This window comes from Geotrypetes seraphini, chromosome 1 (genome assembly GCF_902459505.1).
Source record: "Geotrypetes seraphini chromosome 1, aGeoSer1.1, whole genome shotgun sequence".
NCBI lineage: Eukaryota > Metazoa > Chordata > Amphibia > Gymnophiona > Dermophiidae > Geotrypetes > Geotrypetes seraphini.
In genome coordinates this window covers 501,945,650-501,965,831 of record NC_047084.1, presented here as the reverse complement: position 1 = coordinate 501,965,831, position 20,182 = coordinate 501,945,650, and the positions used below count along the sequence as shown (strand labels likewise).

Genomic DNA, 20,182 nt, shown 5'->3' with positions numbered 1-20,182 from the left:
AATCTGCAAAGGTCCAATCATATCTCATGTTACTACCAACCAAAAATGAAGCAAGTTCTTCTGTGATAAAGCTTTTCTGATAGCATTGCTAGTATCTTATAACATGCAAAAACCTTTTCGGATGACATTGGGAACTACTGGGTCATACCACACGGCACAAGATTGTAAATATATATGTGTACTCAAACATCTGGGCGCAGAGGGGACATTGGCAATCTAGCATAGTTTGCGGGAATAAGGACCACAAACGTCTTGAAAAACTGAATGAGTGAACACTAAATCTCTAAACTGCATATAAGATGTATCTTTGCTTGAAGAGGAGCCATTGGAAAAATACCGTTAAATGCAGAATAATTAAGAAAATCCAGGAATGATTTTACTTTACTGGAAGGAGTCCATGTGATCTGTAGATATCAGAAATGTATATATGCGGGATAGAGATTCTGAAAGGTAAGCTTCCCTTCTATACAGTCTGTTTGAATGAGTGAGTGCTTATAGGAGGCGCCATCCATTGTTGGTTCCCTTTCTTTTTACCAACTGGCATGTCCTCTTTTTCCAAACTTTTCAGTAACTGCCATTTCTCTACTTTCCAATCCATTAACCATAGAATAAGTCTGACAGGTGTTTGATTTTATTGCTTCTGGTTTACGTTTAGCTTTGCACATCAAACAGGCAGTCCTGCTGGATATCACAAATAGAACAAATCTAAGCTTGCTTGTTTTAGACTGGGTGAAATCAAGAATCAAAAAATGAGAATGTCCAAGAAAGCTGTTAATTGGAAAGAACAAGATGAGCAAAAGTGTTCCTCCCTTCATTTAGGGTACGTAGAAGAAGACTTTAGCTTGTCATTACCACGAGTGCCTGCAGAGATTAACCTTTGCTCCAGTTGTAGTCATGGCCGAGTGGTTAAGGCGATGGATTTGAAATCCATTGGGGTCTCCCCGCGCAGGTTCAAATCCTGCTGACTACGGGTATGCACACTCCTCTTACAAGTAGATTATTTTTTGGGAACACTCAACAATCGCTTGACTAATTAGCTTTTCAAATCTTCTATTGATGAATTTAAGTTACCAACAGTAGACTAGCTCATTTGTTTGAATGACATTGTAAAGCAGGAAAGACTTTTAACGTTTGCTTTTACAATGACACCACTCCAAGCAAATTAGAAAATCTGCAAAGGTCCAATCATATCTCAGGTTACTACCAACCAAAAATGAAGCAAGTTCTTCTGTGATAAAGCTTTTCTGATAGCATTGCTAGTATCTTATAACCTGCAAAAACCTTTTCGGATGACATTGGGAACTACTGGGTCACACCACACGGCACAAGATTGTAAATATATATGTGTACTCAAACATCTGGGCGCAGAGGGGACATTGGCAATCTAGCATAGTTTGCGGGAATAAGGACCACAAACGTCTTGAAAAACTGAATGAGTGAACACTAAATCTCTAAACTGCCTATAAGATGTATCTTTGCTTGAAGAGGAACCATTGGAAAAATACCGTTAAATGCAGAATAATTAAGAAAAATCCAGGAATGATTTTACCTTACTGGAAGGAGTCCATGTGATCTGTAGATATCAGAAATGAATGTATGCGGGATAGAGATTCTGAAAGGTAAGCTTCCCTTCTAAACAGTCTGTTTGAATGAGTGAGTGCTTACAGAAGAGAACAGAAGAGGCGCCATCTAATGTTGGTTCCCTTTCGTTTTACCAACTGATATGTCCTCTTTGTCCAAACTTTTCTTTAACTGCCAGTTCTCTACTTTCTAAACCATTATGCATAGAATAAATCTGAGAGGTGTTTGATTTTATTGCTTCTTTTTTACGTTTTGCCTTGCACATGAAACAGGCAATCCTGCTGGATATCACAGGGCTTTCCCAAGGGATTAAATCTATGTGTTTTTTCTTTGAAAAAGAGAATGCATTTAAACATTGCATGTTTTAGATAGGGTGAAATCACGAATCAGAAGATGATAATGTCCAAGAATGCTGTTTATAGGAAAGAGAATGCAGAACAAATGTGTTACTCCCATGTTTCAGGATGTAGAGCAGAATCCTTCAGTTAGTCATAACCACGAATGCCTGCAGATAGCATTAAGTTGCCAAGTTGTAGTCATGGCCGAGTGGTTAAGGCAATGGACTAGAAATCCATTGGGGTCTCCCCGCGCAGGTTCAAATCCTGCTGACTACGGGTCTGCATCTTAATCTTGCTAGTATAGTTTTTTGGGGGGAAGAATTACCATTCCCATGACAAACTACCTTTACAAATCTGCCAGTGATGAAGTTGAAGTTACCAACAGTAGACTAGGTCATTTGTTTGAATGACTTTGCACAACAGAAAAGACTTTCAATCTAATGGTCTGGTTTTACAATGACACCACTCCAAGCAAATTAGAAAATCTGCAAAGGTCCAATCATATCTCATGTTACTACCAACCAAAAATGAAGCAAGTTCTTCTGTGATAAAGCTTTTCTGATAGCATTGCTAGTATCTTATAACCTGCAAAAACCTTTTCGGATGACATTGGGAACTACTGGGTCATACCACACGGCACAAGATTGTAAATATATATGTGTACTCAAACATCTGGGCGCAGAGGGGACATTGGCAATCTAGCATAGTTTGCGGGAATAAAGACCACAAACGTCTTGAAAAACTGAATGAGTGAACACTAAATCTCTAAACTGCATATAAGATGTATCTTTGCTTGAAGAGGAGCCATTGGAAAAATACCGTTAAATGCAGAATAATTAAGAAAATCCAGGAATGATTTTACTTTACTGGAAGGAGTCCATGTGATCTGTAGATATCAGAAATGTATATATGCGGGATAGAGATTCTGAAAGGTAAGCTTCCCTTCTATACAGTCTGTTTGAATGAGTGAGTGCTTATAGGAGGCGCCATCCATTGTTGGTTCTCTTTCTTTTTACCAACTGGCATGTCCTCTTTTTCCAAACTTTTCAGTAATTGCCATTTCTCTACTTTCCAATCCATTAACCATAGAATAAGTCTGACAGGTATTTGATTTTATTGCTTCTGGTTTACGTTTAGCTTTGCACATCAAACAGGCAGTCCTGCTGGATATCACAAATAGAACAAATCTAAGCTTGCTTGTTTTAGACTGGGTGAAATCAAGAATCAAAAAATGAGAATGTCCAAGAAAGCTGTTAATTGGAAAGAACAAGATGAACAAAAGTGTTCCTCCCTTCATTTAGGGTACGTAGAAGAAGACTTTAGCTTGTCATTACCACGAGTGCCTGCAGAGATTAACCTTTGCTCCAGTTGTAGTCATGGCGAGTGGTTAAGGCGATGGATTTGAAATCCATTGGGGTCTCCCCGCGCAGGTTCAAATCCTGCTGACTACGGGTATGCACACTCCTCTTACAAGTAGATTATTTTTTGGGAACACTCAACAATCGCTTGACTAATTAGCTTTTCAAATCTTCTATTGATGAATTTAAGTTACCAACAGTAGACTAGCTCATTTGTTTGAATGACATTGTAAAGCAGGAAAGACTTTAAACGTTTGCTTTTACAATGACACCACTCCAAGCGAATTAGAAAATCTGAAAAGGTCCAATCATATCTCAGGTTACTACCAACCAAAAGTGAAGCAAATTCCTCTCTAATATAGCTTTTCTGATAGCATTGCTAGTATCTTTTAACCTCCAAAAACCTTTTCGGATGCCATTGGGAACTACTGGGGCACACCACACGGCGTAAGTATGTACATATATATGTGTACTCAAACATCTGTGAGTTGAGGGGACATCGGCAATCTAGCATAATTAGCGGGAATGAGGACCACAAACATCTTGATAAACTGAATGAGTGAACACTAAATCTCTAAACTGCCTACAAGATGTATCTTTGCTAGAAAAGAAACCATTGGAAAAATACAGTTAAATGCAGAATACATAAGAAAAACCTGGAAGGAGTCCATGTGACCTGTAGATATCAGAAATGAATGTCGGCGGGATAGAGATTCTGAAAGGTAAGCTTCCCTTCTAAACAGTCTGTTTGAATGAGTGAATGCTTACAGAAGAGAACAGAAGAGGCGCCATCCAATGTTGGTTCCCTTTCGTTTTACCAACTGATATGTCCTCTTTGTCCAAACTTTTCTTTAACTGCCAGTTCTCTACTTTCTAAACCATTATGCATAGAATAAATCTGAGAGGTGTTTGATTTTATTGCTTCTTTTTTACGTTTTGCCTTGCACATGAAACAGGCAATCCTGCTGGATATCACAGGGCTTTCCCAAGGGATTAAATCTATGTGTTTTTTCTTTGAAAAAGAGAATGCATTTAAACATTGCATGTTTTAGATAGGGTGAAATCACAAATCAGAAGATAATAATGTCCAAGAATGCTGTTTATAGGAAAGAGAATGCAGAACAAATGTGTTACTCCCATGTTTCAGGATGTAGAGCAGAATACTTCAGTTAGTCATAACCACGAATGCCTGCAGATAGCATTACCAAGTTTCCAAGTTTATTGATTTTTAATATCCCGACCATCAAACAATTGTCTGGCCGGTTAACAATCAGCTTAAAAAAAAAAAAGAATTGATAGAAATAGGATGTGAATGGAAATATCTTAAATTAAACATAAATGACAAAGACTTGACATACTTGAATGTGAGGAAATTGTGGTGGAAGGGAAAAAAGTTACATTGTATAGAAGAAATGGAGAGAGTGGGGAGGGGATGAACATGAGGAGGGGGGAACGTTAATGTAATGAATAATGGATACTTGTCTAATGAATGAAAAAGAGCATTTTTTTTTTTTTTTTTTTTAGGTTTGGTTAAACGCATCCTGAAATAAGAATGTCTTTAAATTTATTTTAAATTTAGCAAGTTGTTGTTCATCACGGAGATGTTGTGGCAGTGAGTTCCACAATGTAGGAGCGGTAACAGCGAAATTGGTTTTACGAGTATAATAAGAGTCTTTTAGGGACGGTATAAAAAGGAGCTTTTGGTCTGAAGATCTCAATGTGCGCGGGGAACTTTGGGGTATAAGAAGCTTATCAAGAAAAGTTGGTTGATGTAGAAGTTTGATTTTGAAAGTGAGAAGAATGATTTTGTAAGTAATACGGTAAGAGATGGGAAGCCAATGAGCTTCCTTTAAAAGAGGGGTGACGTGGTCATATTTGCTTTTTTTATAGATAAGTTTTATAGCGGTATTTTGTATTAGCTGGAGGCGTCGTAGTTCTTTTTGTGAGAGGCCGTTAAGAAGGGAATTGCAGTAATCTAGGTGAGAGATTACCAGAGAGTGGGTCAAGATAGTGATAGAGTCAGTGTTCAGAATGGATGTTAAAGATCTGATAATGCGGAGTTTAAAAAAACATACTTTTACTACAGAGCTGATATGCTCATGGAAGGTGAGATTGCTATCAATGATGACGCCGAGTAATTTAATTTTTGTTTCCATTTGTAATGGGGTGGATTTAATAGAAATAGTTCCGAGTAATGATTCTGATTTTTTGATGGGAAGTAGAAGTACACGAGATTTATTTATGTTGAGTGCGAGTTTGTTTGTATATAGCCAATCATGTATGGTATCCAGTTTATTATTTATGTCTTTTGTATCTGTAATATTAGTAGTATTGATAGGGTGGAGGAGTTGAATATCGTCGGCGTAGGCGAAAATGGTGAATCCGATGGATTGGGCTAGTGTAAGGAGGGGAGAGAGAAATACATTGAATAATAAAGGCGATAGTATAGAACCTTGTGGTACTCCGAAAGTTTGTGATTTGGCTGAGGAAGTTTCATTTTTTACGCAGACTATAGAGCTGCGTTCATGAAAATAAGATATGAACCAAGAGAGTTGCCAAGTTGTAGTCATGGCCGAGTGGTTAAGGCGATGGACTAGAAATCCATTGGGGTCACCCCGCGCAGGTTCAAATTCTGCTGACTACGGGTCTGCATCTTAATCTTGCTAGTATAGTTTTTTGGGGGGAAGAATTACCATTCCCATGACCTTTACAAATCTGCCAGTGATGAAGTTGAAGTTACCAACAGTAGACTAGGTCATTTGTTTGAATGACTTTGCACAACAGAAAAGACTTTCAATCTAATGGTCTGCTTTTACAATGACACCACTCCAAGCAAATTAGAAAATCTGCAAAGGTCCAATCATATCTCATGTTACTACCAACCAAAAATGAAGCAAGTTCTTCTGTGATAAAGCTTTTCTGATAGCATTGCTAGTATCTTATAACATGCAAAAACCTTTTCGGATGACATTGGGAACTACTGGGTCATACCACACGGCACAAGATTGTAAATATATATGTGTACTCAAACATCTGGGCGCAGAGGGGACATTGGCAATCTAGCATAGTTTGCGGGAATAAGGACCACAAACGTCTTGAAAAACTGAATGAGTGAACACTAAATCTCTAAACTGCATATAAGATGTATCTTTGCTTGAAGAGGAACCATTGGAAAAATACCGTTAAATGCAAAATAATTAAGAAAATCCAGGAATGATTTTACTTTACTGGAAGGAGTCCATGTGATCTGTAGATATCAGAAATGTATATATGCGGGATAGAGATTCTGAAAGGTAAGCTTCCCTTCTATACAGTCTGTTTGAATGAGTGAGTGCTTATAGGAGGCGCCATCCATTGTTGGTTCCCTTTCTTTTTACCAACTGGCATGTCCTCTTTTTCCAAACTTTTCAGTAACTGCCATTTCTCAACTTTCCAATCCATTAACCATAGAATAAGTCTGACAGGTGTTTGATTTTATTGCTTCTGGTTTATGTTTAGCTTTGCACATCAAACAGGCAGTCCTGCTGGATATCACAAATAGAACAAATCTAAGCTTGCTTGTTTTAGACTGGGTGAAATCAAGAATCAAAAAATGAGAATGTCCAAGAAAGCTGTTAATTGGAAAGAACAAGATGAGCAAAAGTGTTCCTCCCTTCATTTAGGGTACGTAGAAGAAGACTTTAGCTTGTCATTACCACGAGTGCCTGCAGAGATTAACCTTTGCTTCAGTTGTAGTCATGGCCGAGTGGTTAAGGTGATGGATTTGAAATCCATTGGGGTTTCCCCGCGCAGGTTCAAATCCTGCTGACTACGGGTATGCACACTCCTCTTACAAGTAGATTATTTTTTGGGAACACTCAACAATCGCTTGACTAATTAGCTTTTCAAATCTTCCATTGATGAATTTAAGTTACCAACAGTAGACTAGCTCATTTGTTTGAATAACATTGTAAAGCAGGAAAGACTTTTAACGTTTGCTTTTACAATGACACCACTCCAAGCGAATTAGAAAATCTGAAAAGGTCCAATCATATCTCAGGTTACTACCAACCAAAAGTGAAGCAAATTCCTCTCTAATATAGCTTTTCTGATAGCATTGCTAGTATCTTTTAACCTCCAAAAACCTTTTCGGATGCCATTGGGAACTACTGGGGCACACCACACGGCGTAAGAATGTACATATATATGTGTACTCAAACATCTGTGAGTTGAGGGGACATCGGCAATCTAGCATAATTAGCGGGAATGAGGACCACAAACATCTTGATAAACTGAATGAGTGAACACTAAATCTCTAAACTGCCTACAAGATGTATCTTTGCTAGAAAAGAAACCATTGGAAAAATACAGTTAAATGCAGAATACATAAGAAAAACCTGGAAGGAGTCCATGTGACCTGTAGATATCAGAAATGAATGTCGGCGGGATAGAGATTCTGAAAGGTAAGCTTCCCTTCTAAACAGTCTGTTTGAATTAGTGAGTGCTTACAGGAGGCGTCATCCATTGTTGGTTACTTTTCTTTTTACCAACTGGTATGTCCTCTTTCCCCAAACTTTTCATTAACTGACAGGTGTTTGATTTTATTGCTTCTGGTTTACGTTTAGCCTTGCACATCAAACAGGCAATCCTGCTGGATTTCACAAATAGAATACATCTAAGCTTGCTTGTTTTAGACTGGGTGAAATCAAGAATCAAAAAATGAGAATGTCCAAGAATGCTGTTAATTGGAAAGAACAAGATGAGCAAAAGTGTTCCTCCCTTCATTCAGGGTACGTAGCAGAAGACTTTAGCTTGTCATTACCACGAGTGCCTGCAGAGATTAACCTTAGCTCCAGTTATAGTCATGGCTGAGTGGTTAAGGTGATGGATTAGAAATCCATTGGTATCTTCCTGCGTAGGTTCAAATCCTGCTGACTACGGGTCTGTATCTTGTTTTTGGTAGTATAATTTCTTGGGGGGAAGACTTACCATTCCCATGACAAACTACTTTTACAAATCTGCTAGTGATAAAGTTGAAGTTACCAACAGTAGACTAAGTCATTTGTTTGAATGACTTTGCACAACAGAAAGACTTTCAATCTAATGGTGGTGAAGAACCTTTGTTCATTAAAAAAGGAGCGGGAATTGAGTGTGATAGTATGTGGTCATGTTAGTAAAAAAGGTTTAAAAAGATTTAATTAGATATAAGAAGGTTTAGTTTATCTGCATATCAATTATTAAGTAGCCGTTTGTCATAGTGATTCCATCCTGCCCCAGATTCTTTCTGTAAAATGCTAGTTTTATAATAAGAAATACGTTTCTGTTTCTTCTTGTAGTGCAATCAACTTATTATCCGGTTGTATATCTCCTAATGAAGCTTAGTTTTGAGTGAAATGGAGACGCTCCGTAGAGCCTGTGACCTACATGTTATTTGAGATACTAGTTTGTAATCACTCCAACTGGAATAAGGAACATTTTATACTGATACAAGCTAAGTAATCTTAAACATGTAATCAAACAGGCTCTGAACTCCTGCAATTACCAACTACTCCTTAACAAATTAGAAAATGCTCAAACTTTTCCTTAAGTACTTCTTAATATCTTAACAATATGTTCTTCCTATTATCATAACAACTCTTATGTAATCCACCTTGAACCGCAAGGTAAAGGCGGAATTTAAATCACTAATGTAATGTATTCACTTAAAAAATAAGTTCAAGAATAAGATCAATAGCCAATAGGGAGAGCACTGAAACCAATGATAGCTCGCATTAGGCAGTTTTGACTAAGACATGTTCTAAAAAGACAAACTGTTGTGAGCACATGAGGTTCCTTTATTCCTGGTGTAATTCTAATAGTATTTTCCATCACTGTGCGAGCTTTCAGTGATATTTGTGCATGAGTGGTCTCTATATCTCATCAATAAGTCATCCCATGCAGCTACAGAAGGACTGAAGAAGAAATTTACTTTGATTAACAGAATATGGTAAAAAGAAAAAAAAAATAACTTACATCATTTCTCGGGTCCATCATATGTGAGATTGGGGTAATTTGTCTGTAACATTTTTGTGAGGGTGTGGTATAATGTTAATGTGGCCAAACAGGTTGAAAAGACAACAGTGAAAGCTAGAAGGATGCTTGGGTGGATAGGGAGAGGTATGGCCAGTAGGAAAAAGGAGGTATTGATGACCCTGTATAAGACTCTGGTGAGGCCTTATTTAAGAATATTATGTACAATTCTGGAGACCACACCTTCAAAAAGATATAAACAGGATGGAGTTGTACAGAGAAAAGCTACTAAAATGGTCTATGGTCTTCGTCATGAGGTGAATGGGGACAGACTTACAGATCTCAATATGTATATTTTGGAGGAAATGGAACTGAGTTGGCAGTGAATCTCTCTGAAGGGGATACTCCTTGAGACAGCTAGTCACAAAATGTGGGTTCATGTTGGAGCCCCGAACAGTATAAGAGCTAAGAAAAGTGCTTTACATTATATAAAGGAAAATACTAATGAGTATTGAATATGATCGATGAAGAGGTTTCCTACACGGAACTTGAACTATAATGAAATAATAAGTTTGAGTGTAGCCACTGAGGTCAAATTTTGAATTGATCTGAATTTACTATTATGCATAAACCTATAAGTTTATGAACTTTTGGTGAAAATAAAGCGAATGGAAGTATTTAATAGAAGTGAAGTATATTGATATTTGAGATATATGACTGCTTCACTCAACTATTTCAAGAAAAGCCATTAGAGGAATGTTTATTTTGGAGGAAAGGCATGAGAGGGGAGATGTGATAGAGATGTTTAAATACCTACATGGCATAAATATGTATGAGGTGAGTCTCTTTCAATTGAAAGGAATCTCTGGAATAAGGGGGCTTAGGATGAAAGGGAAACTCAGAAAATGCTTTTTCATGGAAAGAGTGGTGAATGTGTGGAACAACCTCCCAGTGGAGGTGATGGAGATAAAAATTGTATCTGAATTCAAGTACGTTGGACCTGTAAGGGAGATGAAGGGGTAGTAGATATCTTGGTTAGGCAGACTAGATAGGCCATACGATCTTTATCTGCCTTCAATTTTCTATATTTTTCCCCCGAATAACTGGATAACATATTTGTATAAGCAGAGCAGACCTTGATATATAACTGGGCACTTTGATTAGATTCAGTATGTGTTAGCTTTGACACCAGTGGTAACCCGATCTGCTATTGCAAAATGTGTTTTTGGATTCTGACACGTTAATTGTTATGTTTGGCTTTTTGCTGGCATATCTTTTCACTCCTCGCGGAATGCGCACAGTTCGAGGGCCAGCATTTTCAGTAAAGCGATACCATGCAAGCTTACACATGACAGCCTTCTTAACAGTAATGGAGGTTGCAGAGATACTGGAAGGTGGGGAGAAAGCACACAAAAGAGCATATGTCCTAAACTGTTTGCCTGGAATTTACCTTTAGGCCAGCCATTTCGTCTGCTCAGCAAACAATGCACTGAATGTCAGTCATGGATGGGCAGGCTGAGAGCACTGCCGGTCTCTTGACGTTATGCTGTTATGGTATGATGGATGCAGAGAAATCTAATCCTTCCAGAGGGAGGCAGGTGGCACAGCCAGGACACAAAGCCTGCAAACAAAATTCTTACTGGAAAATAACTTTTTTTTAAGCTTTTCTTCTGCCAAATATGTTACAATATCCAGCTGTTCAATGTAAATATGAAATCTTAAAAAAAAAGATGAAAAGTTTAACCATCAAAGTGGTTTTCCCATTGGATGATGTGTTATAGATCATATAAATCACTTGCAAAGTATTTCTCCAGTATATATATATATATATATATATATAATTTTTTTTTTTTTAATGTGTTTGCGATACAAGTATATTTATTTATGACCCAATGCTAAATCAGCAAGACGGGGAATAGGAAATAGAGCAAGCAAGATTGAGAGGAGAGACAACAGAAGTAAAGATGAGGATGTGGAAGCAAATATCATAATAGCAGGTGAAGAAAGAAAATACAAGGAGCCTCTGAAAGAAGAGATGAGGCGAGTGAAGAAAATATCAGGCTTTAATCAATGATTTTGTAGAGGAAGTCCATTAATATAAGCCCCTTTCATAAAAGAGTAAGACAGGAAAAAACCAAAAGGGGAAAAGGTAAGGAAAAGAATGCATTAAGGAGCAAAGTTGTATAGTAACTAGGTTACAGTAACTAATTACTGTACTTAAGTAAACATTTTGATAGTTTTACTTATAAAGAAGTACTGGACAACTTTTGTTAATTTTACCTTTACTGGAGTAATAATTTTGCCCATTTTTACTTCTTTTAACTAGATACATTTGATGCAGTTAAAAGTAAAAAAAAATAAACTTGGAAGAGAGATGTACAGTAAATGACAATTCCTCAGTAAACCAAATAAAACAACAAAACCAGGAACAGGATTTTGCAATTGCAAACCTCATCATGAAAAAAGTGGATCATTCATATTAAATTTTGCTGTTCATTGAATATGGCCTATAAGAACAATGGAGTTGCCTGTGTTGGAACTGGTTAGATGAGTTGGTTCACTTTAAAGCGGAGCTGAAGCTGAAGCTGGTAGCAGTTCTCAATGAACAGATACTGTAGTCGCGGTACTTTTACATTTTTTTTTACTCAAAAAGTATTATTTTAGGCACTTTTTAAATGTTTTAAATTTGTTTTTCATTATCCAGTCAAACCTTGGTTTGCGAGTAACACGGTTTGTGAGTGTTTTGCAAGACAAGCAAAATATTCTCGCAAATCTTGTCTCGATTCGATCTGTGAGCCCCCACCCCCGAGAACCGGCATTGCCCCCCACCTGTTCGCCCACCCGCCCAAACCCTTACCGCAATCGGGCACCAGCACGTCGCATCAACCCCCTCAGGACGTGCTGGTGCTGAAGAAGCCTGGATCCTGCTGCCTGCCGGTCATCTCTGCTGGGCCTTGAGAATCTCAGAATCTTGAAGAGAGTAAGAGCCAGAAGGCCTTGAGCATGCGCTTATGCTCTAGGCCCAGCAGAGATGACCGGCAGGCAGCAGGCTCCTTCGGCACTTGCACATCCTGTGGGTTGGTGCTGCATGCCGGTACCCAATCACAGTAAGGGTGCAGGCGGTAAGGGGTGAGCAGGGGGGGAGGGAGCGATTCTGGTTCTTGGGGGTGGGGTGGGCGAAGCTGTTTCCTGTGAGTGGGATGGAAGCGTACCAATGGCCTTGGGAGTGGGGGTCTTTTTGGGATGAGGTGGGGTGGAGTAGAAATGCGCCAGTGGCTTCGGGGGGGGGGGGGGGTCTTTTGGGGATGTGGAATGAATCATGCAAGTTTCCCTTACTTTCTAAGGGGAAACTCGCTTTGATATACGAGCACTTTGGTTTACAAGCATGCTTCTGGAATGAATTATGCTTTTTACTTAATTATCAAAATATGCATTTAACTTTACTTTTACTTAAGTACTCTGACCTAGTACTTTAAAACAATACTTTTAACAGAATGCCTCTGACTTGCTCATGCCCCTCCCATGGCTCCACTCCTTTTGCAGATCCAAGTAGAAACAGAAGCTACTCTACAAATGGGTGCATAAGTTTGTTTTTAAAAATTTAGTGCAGAAGCCGCATCTAACATTCAACGCCATATATAGAATGTCCCCCTTAATGTGTAAATTAGTGCCCAGTTACCAAATAAGCATGATAACTGTTACTGCAGTGGCATGAGAGTCCATGCTAATTGAAATGTTAACTCTATGCTGGGTTTGAAGATGGGAACTGGACAGGTTATGGGCAGAGAGTGGGCATGAACTGCACACTGCAGTTAGCACCCGATACTACACTGTCATGTATGTAGTTAACAAGAGTGACTTAACCTCCTTGAGCAGGCATTGTGAATCCACATTATCTGCAAGTGGTCTTCTAATCTAATACACAAGTTATTAATCACACTATATCAAAAAGGTTCAAGGCGATTTACATTCAAAGAGGCCGTAAACCCTACGGAAAAATACAAAAACAATCAATAATTAAAATTTTATCATAACATGAATATTACAAGAAGTCACATGAAAAAAAGTTTTCAAATTTTTACGAAACCTTAAGCAATTGACATCTATCCTAATGTAAACAGGCAGACTATTCCAAAGTGTAATGGCAGTGAAAGCAAAAGAGGAGTTGAGTTGTTGTTTACACTGTACTCCTCTAATCTGTGGAAAATGTAGTGATAAGTACCATATAATCTGGTGCAGTAACTGCAGAGGATATACTGGGTACATCACAGCCAATTATTCCACAACCTCTATATTTACCATGTTTATCTTTTTGCTATTAAAAGTGCAGTAAGTGCAAAATGTCAAAGCACTTTACTAAAAGGACCCCTTAATGTATCACAATTGCACTTCTTTTTACACACTCTGCATGTACATATTCTTGAGGGCATAATTTGGACAGCACTAGGGATGGAGTTACAATGCACAGTGGAAGAGCAGCCTAATGGCTAGTGGAGTTACACTGGAGTTATATTGTAAAATGTGCAATGGAGGAGGAGCCTAATGGCTGATGGAGTTAAATTGGAGTTACATTATACAATGTACAATATAATGGAGGAGGAGCCTAATGGCTGGTAGAGTTACATTGTAGCCTAATGGCTGGTGCAGCAGGTCTCCCACTGAACCGCCTCTCCCCCCTGCAATCTGTGCAAAACTTTGCTGCACAACTCATCTTCTGTCAAACTCACTACACTCACGTTACCCCTCTCCTCAAATCACTTCACTAGCTCCCTATCCGCCTTTGCATACAGTTCAAACTCCTATTACTAATGTACAAGTGTGTTCATTCTGCAACCCCTCAGTATCTCCCCTCATGTCTCTCCTTATACACCTCCCCGACAACTCTGTTCCTCAGATAAGTTGCCTTTTCTGTACCCTTCTCCTCCACTGCCAATTCCAGACTTTTGTTCCTTTCATCTTGCTGCCCTTTATGCCTGGAACAAACTACCTGAGTCTGTGTGTCATGCCCCTTCCCTTACCGTGTTCAAAAGTAGACTTGAAAACCCACCTTTTTTGAGATAGCCTTCAACTCTGTATGTATTATCTGTTGATATTATGCACGTTGCTTCTGTACCTCACCCAGCTCTGTGGATAGGCGGGTTATAAATATTTTTAAATAAATAAACTCATAACCCTAATCCCCACTGCCTCCTGCTCACCACCCTAGCCAGAAGTTTATCCATCCCTACTAACCGTAACCCCTACCCTGGCATTCTGTTTGACTGCCTTGCTTGATTAGATTGTGAGCTCATTCGAGCATGGACTGTTTTGTTCATGATTCTGTACAGCGCTGCGTACGTCTGGTAGCACTCTAGAAATAATTAATAGTAGTAGTAGCCCGAGAACCAGGTGAACTGAGCTCAGTTCCCACTACAGCTTCTTGTGACTCTGGGCAAGTCACCTAATCATCCATTGCCTCAGGCAGTGTCGTAGCAAGGGTAAGTGGCACTTGGGGCAGTGGTGCCCCTTCCCCTGCCCTATTCTCTGCCCCCTGCTCTTTCCTGACCCCCATGGGCGCATCTCCTTCCCCCATATCTCTTTAATTTTTCAGGTGCGAGCAGCATCACTAAATCGCTGCTCGCGTCATGTCAGCTCTCCTTCTGATGTACCTGGAAGTGATGTCAGAGAGATCCGACACACTGGGCAGCAAGCTCACGGAAGGAAAATTAGAGATAAGGGAAGGGAAGAGTGGTCGGTAAGGGGTAAGGGAAGGAGTGGTCGGTAAGGAGCAGGAGGGGGCGGAGAGAAGGAGGGTTGCCAGCACCCCCACCAAGAAGATGCATGGGGTGGACTCCCCCCCCCCTCTTATTACGCCTCTGGCCCCAGGTACAAAAAAAGTACCTACAGTGGAACCTTGGTTTTCGAGCAATTCGTTCCAGAAGCATGCTTGTAAACCAAATTGCTCATATATCATAGCGAGTTTCCCCATAAGAAGTAAGGGAAACTCGCTTTGATTCGTTCCACCTCCTCCTCCCTCCCCCCCTCCCCCGAGGCTACCAGCACTATTCCATCATCACCCCCCCCGCTCAAAGCGGCATCTCACCCCCCGCCCTTGAACGCCCCCTTTCTCATGAGAACTGCATGCACCCTAGTATTGGAAGCGGCATCCGCCCGCCCGCTCACCCACCCAAACAATCTCCTTACCCCATCTGCTACGGCTGGGGCCATTTAAGGAAAGATTCTGTCTCTTGCCTGGGCTGGGCCTTGAGCATCTGCGCATGCTCAAGGCCTTCTGGCTCTCGTTCTCTCGGAGATCTCCAAGAGAATGAGAGCCAGAAGGCCTTGAGCATGTGCAGATGCTCAAGGCCCAGCCCTGGTAAGAGGCGGGATCTTTCCTTAAATGGCACCAGCATACAGCAGATGGGGTAAGGAGCTTGTTTGGGTGGGCGGGCAGGCGGATGCCGCTTCCAATACTAGGGTGAGATGTGGTTCTTGCGGGGGGGGGGGGCGTTCACGGGCGGGGGGGGCGATGCCGGTTCGAGCGGGGGAGGGGGGTGCTCAAGGTCCAGCCCTGGCAAGAGGCGGGATCTTTCCTTAAATGGCACCAGCATACAGCAGATGGGGTAAGGAGCTTGTTTGGGTGGGCGGGCAGGCGGATGCCGCTTCCAATACTAGGGTGAGATGTGGTTCTTGCGGGGGGGGGGGCGTTCACGGGCGGGGGGGCGATGCCGGTTCGAGCGGGGGAGGGGGGTGCTTGTTTAGCGGGACAGTGCTCGTTTTGCGAGTTAAGGTTTGTGGGAGTGTTTTGTTCATCTTGCAAAACACTCGTAAACCGGATTACTCGCAAACTGAGGTTCCACTGTATATAAAATGCAAACTGCTTTGACTGTAAGCACAGAAAGGCAGTATATCAAATCCTATCCCTTTTTACTAAAGAATTAGAGTTTTTGCAGTGGCTGGACCTCTTATATAGAGCAATATGCAAACTAACTACTTTTTATTCATATTAAATCTGAGTCTACCCCAACACCTTCATATAGTTCTTTACTTATTCCACCAGAGCTAGCTTTCTTCCTGACCACTTTTAGTAGCCACCCTCTGGACCAATCCCATCCTATTTATATCCTTTTGAACATGCAGTGTCCAGAACTGTACACAATATTCTACCTGAGGTCTCACCAGAGTCTTTGTCAGGGGCATCACAAGCTCCTTATTCCTACTCGCCATTCCTCTCTCTATGCACCCAAGCATTCTTCTAGCTTTTGCCATCAATTTTTCTTTTTGGCTATCTTAAGATCATCACAAATGATCATCCCCAAGTCTCATTCCTCTTTTTTGCACAAAAGTTCTTCACCCCTAAACTGTACTGTTCCCTCAGGTTTTGCAGCCCAAATGCATAACCTTGCATTTTTTAGCATTAAATCTTACCTTTCTCGTTGAATGCACTTTCGCTGTTCTTGTGGTTTATGTCCTTTGTTATTATCCCCAAATTTCTAATAAAAATTTTGAACTTAAAAAAATCTTAGCTGCCAAATTCTGGACCATTCTTCAAGCTTTCTAGGTCCTTCCTCATGGTATGCACACCATTTATTTTATTTATTTATTTAAAATATTTATAGCCCAGAAATCCTATAATGCTAAGTGGGTTCCAAAAGTACATACATAATCAAAAAACAAAACAAGACAAAATCACAAAAAGTACAAAATCTATATAACAAAAGCTAAAAAACGACACACAAAAACAACAAATTTAAAACATCATAAAAACTGGATAATAATTAAAAACAAAAAAACAAAAACCCAGATCATACAACTAAAAAAGGTATTCAATTAAACCCACCTCAGGCAAATTTATAACTTCATAAATCGACATGCAAATAAGACTGTGTTCACACCTTTCCTGAACTGAATCAAAGTAGGAGCCTACCTTAACTCCAAAGGAAGAGCATTCCAGTAAACTGGACCCTATATGGAAAACATAGTTTTATGAGTTACAGATAGCTTCACAGAGGTCAAAGGTGGCACTTTCAAACTCACCCCGTCCTTAGAATGTAATGTGCATGATGGCTGATAGACTTGTAAGACCAGAGCACAACACTGTTGGGCAGTTATTCTGCAACAACCTAAAGATAGTGCATATGACCTTAAATTCAATTCCAAGGTCAATTGGTAACCAATGTAGAGCAAGCAAGCAACCAATGAGATATGATAGAATTTAAAGGCCTGTACAATCAAACGTGCAGCAGCGTTCTGTGCCATTTGCATAGCCTGCAACACATATTTGGGCAACCCCAAATAGAGAGTGTTGCAGTAATCAAATAACGGAGTGATTATTGATACGATGACTCTTTTGAAATTGTCCTGTGATTAAAAAAAAATATCTCAACCTTCGCAGCAAGCGCAAATGAGAGAAGACCACAAGAAATTACTGCTCTGACTTGCGGCGTAAATGATAATGAGGAGTCCATTAACACCCCCAAACACCTAGATTGCTGTGAAACTGTGACAGCAATATCGCCAAACATAACTTCTAGAGGGGTGTCTGCCCTACCCTTTAGCAATATTGCTTACAAAAATATTAAAAAGAATCGATCCAAGAAGCAGACATTGTACCACTGGTAAGTTCATTTTTCTCAGAGAGCTTCATTTATCCCTACCCTCTGTCACTTTGTACTCAACCAGTTCCTAACCCAGTCAGCCACTTGAGGGCCTATATTAAGGGCACTCAGTTTATTTATTAGTCATCTAGTGCAGTGTTTTTCAACCTTTTTTGGGCAAAGGCACACTTGTTTCATGAAAAAAATCACGAGGCACACCACCATTAGAAAATGTTAAAAAATTTAACTCTGTGCCTATATTGACTATATATAAAGTAATTCTCTTGAATAGGAATCAAATAAACACAAAGAAAGTATTTTATAATGCTGCCACCGCCAACAACACCGTTGGCGGCGGTGGCACTCAAGTGGCTAAAGAGCCGCAGTTTGCCGGCCTAGGGACAACACTGGAGGGTGGCCAGCTGTGCACCCCCTTGGGACGTAAACCCGGGGTTGGGCAGTCCGCGCCCCCCCCCCCACCCTGGTATGCCACTATCTGTACCTCACTCCCTCCCTATGACCAAAAATTCTCCTTTCTTCTATTCCCCGTGTACACAACCATCTCTTTCCCTCCCTTCCTCTCTCCAAAGTCCATGCCTTCTGTGTCCAAACACTCATTCCCTCCCCCACCTCAGCATCTCTTTCCCTCCCTTCCTCTCTCCCAAGTCCATTTCTTCTGTGTCCAAAAACGCATTCCCTCCCCCACCTCAGCATCTCTTTCCCTCCCTTCCTCTCTCCCAAGTCCATTTCTTCTGTGTCCAAAAACGCATTCCCTCCCCACCTCAGCATCTCTTTCCCTCCCTTCCTCTCTCCCAAGTCCATGCCTTCTGTGTCCAAAAACCCATTCCCTCCCCCACCTCAGCATCTCTTTCCCTCCCTTCCTCTCTCCCAAGTCCATTTCTTCTGTGTCCAAAAATGCATTCCCTCCCCCACCTCAGCATCTCTTTCCCTCCCTTCCTCTCTCCCAAGTCCATTTCTTCTGTGTCCAAAAACGCATTCCCTCCCCACCTCAGCATCTCTTTCCCTCCCTTCCTCTCTCCCAAGTCCATGCCTTCTGTGTCCAAAAACCCATTCCCTCCCCCACCTCAGCATCTCTTTCCCTCCCTTCCTCTCTCCCAAGTCCATTTCTTCTGTGTCCAAAAACGCATTCCCTCCCCACCTCAGCATCTCTTTCCCTCCCTTCCTCTCTCCCAAGTTCATGCCTTGTGTCCAAAACGCACTCCCTCCCCCCTTTTGTGTTCCGTGTTTGCCTCCCAGCCCATCTTTGCAACTTTCTCAGCAAAACGAAGCTCAAGCCGCGAGGCTTGCCTTCTGCTTCCTGCCTGCCCTGCCGCACACAAATAGCCGAACGGAAGTATTCTCCGACGTCAGCGCTGACGTTGGAGGGCAGGCTTTGCTTAAGCCCTCCCTCCGACGTCAGCGCTGACATCGGGGAACGCTTGCGATCGGCTATATGTTAGCTGCAGGGCAGGCAGGAACAGAAGACGAGCCTCGCGGCTCGAGATGTATTGAACTCCGCGGGTCCCCCGTCCAGCTCTCTCCTGTCCACGTGGGGCGGACCGCCCCTCTCCCTAGACTGGTGGTACTGCCCTGATGGCGGCCCTGACCGTACGGCACACCAGGCAACATCTCGCGGCACACTAGTGTGCCGCGGAACAGCGGTTGAAAAACACTGATCTAGTGGAACTGTGTCCAAGGCTTTGCTAAAATCCAAATACATCACATCTAGTGCTCTCCCTCGATCACCCGGTCAAAGAAATTCATCAAATTTATCTGACAAAATCTGCCTCTAATGAAACCATGTTGCCTTGGGTCCTGTAATTCCATTAAAAATTTTTCTCTGTTTTAAAAGCATGTTCACATGCACTTTCATACTTCTCTCTTTCTTTTTCACTGGAGAGGGTGGAGGGGGGTTTGGGTAGGTGGGCAAGGGTTTGGGAGGGCCTAAAATTAATGATCTAAGAAGGTGTTTCACTGGGGTTCATAATAACCCAGTGTCCTGGTGTGTAATAATGTTCCTTTGGGTTATTCCTTTGTTGGGCTTTTCGAAGAGTTATTTATTCTTTTTGTATAGTCATGACCTAATCTTATTGTTTACATCTCTTGAAGTTGGAGGGGGGGGGGGTGGAGGGGTAGTAATATTGTTATATTATGTACTTTTCACTATTGTATTTTCATTCTTGCAGTGTTGATATTTTTGTATTATTCTGTCTTCTGATGTTAGAATTTGAAATTGATGCAGGACTTTAGATGTTCTTTGTATTAGCTATATTCCTAAATTTGCCATTGGTGATTATATTTGTTTTTTGCATCAATAAAACTGTTTGATCGTAAAAGCATG

General features: G+C 40.9%; 6 non-coding genes across 6 annotated transcripts; all 6 read left to right on the top strand.

Moving 5' to 3' along the window:
* Positions 1-888: 888 nt before the first annotated feature.
* Positions 889-970, top strand: TRNAS-UGA. The gene has a single exon. It is a non-coding gene; the product is annotated as a tRNA-Ser (tRNA).
* A 1,143-nt stretch (positions 971-2,113) lies between these two features.
* TRNAS-AGA lies at positions 2,114-2,195 on the top strand. The gene has a single exon. It is a non-coding gene; the product is annotated as a tRNA-Ser (tRNA).
* Positions 2,196-3,289: 1,094 nt separating this feature from the next.
* On the top strand, positions 3,290-3,370 carry TRNAS-UGA. The gene has a single exon. It is a non-coding gene; the product is annotated as a tRNA-Ser (tRNA).
* Positions 3,371-5,839: 2,469 nt separating this feature from the next.
* Positions 5,840-5,921, top strand: TRNAS-AGA. The gene has a single exon. It is a non-coding gene; the product is annotated as a tRNA-Ser (tRNA).
* A 1,087-nt stretch (positions 5,922-7,008) lies between these two features.
* On the top strand, positions 7,009-7,090 carry TRNAS-UGA. The gene has a single exon. It is a non-coding gene; the product is annotated as a tRNA-Ser (tRNA).
* Positions 7,091-8,114: 1,024 nt separating this feature from the next.
* On the top strand, positions 8,115-8,196 carry TRNAS-AGA. The gene has a single exon. It is a non-coding gene; the product is annotated as a tRNA-Ser (tRNA).
* Positions 8,197-20,182: the final 11,986 nt, after the last annotated feature.